The sequence below is a fragment of the Vicia villosa genome, linkage group LG2, assembly GCF_029867415.1.
Source record: "Vicia villosa cultivar HV-30 ecotype Madison, WI linkage group LG2, Vvil1.0, whole genome shotgun sequence".
Lineage (NCBI taxonomy): Eukaryota > Viridiplantae > Streptophyta > Magnoliopsida > Fabales > Fabaceae > Vicia > Vicia villosa.
This window is the reverse complement of record NC_081181.1, coordinates 329,523-333,722: the sequence shown is the minus strand read 5'-3', so window position 1 is coordinate 333,722 and position 4,200 is coordinate 329,523.

Sequence of the window (4,200 nt, the reverse complement as noted above, 5' to 3'; positions counted from 1 at the left end):
CAAATTCTGTGACTTTTATGTAGTATATAGCACACGGAAATCTTCCAAAATACCAATGTATTCAAGTTTAACGAACTTCGTGACTTTTATGTAGTATAGCACACAAAAATCTTTCAAAATATTAAAATTTGCAAGTTTAACGAACTTCGTGACTTTTATGTAGTATAGCACACAAAAATCTTCCAAAACACCAAATTTTGGAAGTTTAAGAAAATTATTGACTTTTATGTAGTATAGCACACGAAAATCTTCCAAAATATTAAAATTTGCAAGTTTAACGAACTTCGTGACTTTTATGTAATATAGCACACGAAAAATCCTCTATAATAACAAAATTTTCAAGTTTAAGAAACTTCTTGACTTTTATGCAGTATAGCACACGAAAATCTTCCGAATTACCAATGTATACAAGTTTAACGAACTTCGTGATTTTTATAAAGTATAGCACACGAAAATCTTCCAAAAGACCAAATTTTACAAATTTAACGAACTTCGTGACTTTTATGTAGTATAGCACACAAAAATCTTCCAAAAGATCAAATTTTGCAAGTCTAACAAACTTCTTGACTTTTATGTAGTACATCACAAGAAAAGTTTTCAAAATACCAATGTATGCAAGTTTAATGAAATTCGTGACTTTTATGTAGTATAGCACAGAAAATCTTCCAAATTAGCAATGTATACAAGTTTAACGAACTTCGTTACTTTTATGTAGTATAGCACACGAAAATCTTCCCAAAGACCATGTTTTGAAAGTTTAATAAAATTCTTGACTTTTATGTAGTATAGCACACGAAAATCTGTCAAATTACCAAATTTTTCAAATTAAACGAACTTCGTGACTTTTATATAGTTTAACACACAAAAATCTTCAAAAGGACCAAATTTTAGAAGTTTAACGAACTTCGTGACTTTTATGTAGTATAGCACACAAAAATCTTCCAAAAGACCAAATTTTGGAAGTTTTACAAAGTTCAAGGTTTTTATGTAGTATAGCACAAAAAAATATTCCATAATACCAATGTATGTAAGTTTAACGAATTCAGTGACTTTTATGTAGTATTAGCACACGAAAATCTTCCAAAATACCATAGTATTCAAGTTTAACGTACTTCGTGACTTTTATGCAGTATAGAACACAAAAATCTTCGAAAGTACCAAATTTTGAAAGTTTAACGAACTTAGTGACTTTTATGTAGTATAGCACACGAAAATCTTCCAAAATATTAAAATTGGAAGTTTAACAAACTTCATGACTTTTATGTAGTATAGCACACGAAAATCTTCCAAAAGACCAAATTTTGGAAGTTTAAGAAACTTATTGACTTTTATTTAGTATAGCACACGAAAATATTCCAAAATATTAAAATTTGCAAGTCTAACGAACTTCGTGACTTTTGTGAATTAGAGCACACGAAAATTCTTCTATAATACCAAAATTTTAAAGTTTTAGAAACTTCTTGACTTTTATGTAGTATAGCACACGAATATCATCCAAATTACCAATGTATACAAGTTTAACGAACTTCGTGATTTTTATGTAGTATAGCACACGAAAATCTTCCAAAAGACCAAATTTAACGAACTTCGTGACTTTTATGTAGTATAGCACACAAAAATCTTCCAAAAGATCAAATTTTTTAAGTCTAACAAACTTCTTGACTTTTATGTAGTACATCACAAGAAAAGTTTTCAAAATACCAATGTATGCAAGTTTAATGAAATTCGTGACTTTTATGTAGTATAGCACAGAAAATCTTCCAAATTAGCAATGTATACAAGTTTAACGAACTTCGTTACTTTTATGTAGTATAGCACACGAAAATCATCCCAAAGACCATGTTTTGAAAATTTAACAAAATTCTTGACTTTTATGTAGTATAGCACACGAAAATCTGTCAAATTACCAAATTTTGCAAATTTAACGAACTTCGTGACTTTTATATAGTTTAACACACAAAAATCTTCAACAGGACCAAATTTTAGAAGTTTAACGAACTTCGTGACTTTTTTGTAGTATAGCACACAAAAATCTTCCAAAAGACCAAATTTTGCAAGTCTTACAAAGTTCAAGGCTTTTATGTAGTATAGCACAAAAAAATATTCCATAATACCAATGTATGTAAGTTTAACAAATTCCGTGACTTTTATGTAGTATTAGCACATGAAAATCTTCAAAAATACCATTATATTCAAGTTTAACGTACTTTGTGACTTTTATGCAGTATAGAATACAAAAATCTTCGAAAGTACCAAATTTTGAAAGTTTAACGAACTTAGTGACTTTTATGTAGTATAGCACACGAAAATCTTCCAAAATATTAAAATTGGAAGTTTAACAAACTTCATGACTTTTATGTAGTATAGCACAAGAAAATCTTCCAAAAGACCAAATTTTGGAAGTTTAAGAAACTTATTGACTTTTATTTAGTATAGCACACGAAAATATTCCAAAATATTAAAATTTGCAAGTTTAACGAATTTCGTGACTTTTGTGAAATAGAGCACACGAAAATCTTCTGAATTACCAATGTATACAAGTTTAACGAACTTCGCGATTTTTATGTAGTATAGCACACGAAATCTTCCAAAAGACCAAATTTAACGAAATTCGTGACTTTTATGTAGTATAGCACACAAAAATCTTCCAAAAGATCAAATTTTGCAAGTCTAACAAACTTCTTGACTTTTATGTAGTACATCACAAGAAAAGTTTTCAAAATACCAATGTATGCAAGTTTAATGAAATTCGTGACTTTTATGTAGTATAGCACAGAAAATCTTCCAAATTGGCAATGTATACAAGTTTAACGAACTTCGTTACTTTTATGTAGTATAGCGCACGAAAATCTTCCCAAAGACAATGTTTTGAAAGTTTAACAAAATTCTTGACTTTTATGTAGTATAACACACGAAAATCTGCCAAATTACCAAATTTTGCAAATTTAACGAACTTCATGACTTTTATATAGTTTAACACCCAAAAATCTTCAAAAGGACAAAATTTTAGAAGTTTAATGAACTTCGTGACTTTTATGTAGTATAGCACACAAAAATCTTCCAAAAGACCAAATTTTGGAAGTTTAAGAAAATTATTGACTTTTATGTAGTATAGCACACGAAAATCTTCCAAAATATTAAAATTTGCAAGTTTAACGAACTTCGTGACTTTTATGTAATATAGCACACGAAAAATCCTCTATAATAACAAAATTTTCAAGTTTAAGAAACTTCTTGACTTTTATGCAGTATAGCACACGAAAATCTTCCGAATTACCAATGTATACAAGTTTAACGAACTTCGTGATTTTTATATAGTATAGCACACGAAAATCTTCCAAAAGACCAAATTTTACAAATTTAACGAACTTCGTGACTTTTATGTAGTATAGCACACAAAAATCTTCCAAAAGATCAAATTTTGCAAGTCTAACAAACTTCTTGACTTTTATGTAGTACATCACAAGAAAAGTTTTCAAAATACCAATGTATGCAAGTTTAATGAAATTCGTGACTTTTATGTAGTATAGCACAGAAAATCTTCCAAATTAGCAATGTATACAAGTTTAACGAACTTCGTTACTTTTATGTAGTATAGCACACGAAAATCTTCCCAAAGACCATGTTTTGAAAGTTTAACAAAATTCTTGACTTTTATGTAGTATAGCACACGAAAATCTGTCAAATTACCAAATTTTGCAAATTTAACGAACTTCATGACTTTTATATAGTGTGGACCTCCGATTTTTTTAATTCCGGGCCATACCTCTGTTTTGTAGAGATACGTGAACTGACTCTTTTTTAACGCTTAATGCTTTCGCATTTTGAAAATTCACAGAGTCGCCACCGACCTTTTATTTTATCCAATTAAGGAAAGGTTTATAAAAGAAACAGAAAAAAGACCTTTAAGAAATTCTGGGTAAGGGGGTAAGTTATACAAAGGGAAGGTGTTAGCACCCTTTGTATCCATGGTTATCCATGGGCTCTTAAGTTTGCTTAGCTCACTTGTTTTTCGATCACTTTTCAATTGCTCTGAAATTGCTCATATGTGGTTTCAAATACCTTTGTAATTTGAATTTTGTAATGATCCGTGTGTGGATGTATACAAAATGCTTGTTTATCTTTCGAAAGATGTTTTGAAAAGAACATTAACTTTGTAATAACCCGTGTTTGGATGTATACAAAGTATTGTCTTTTGGA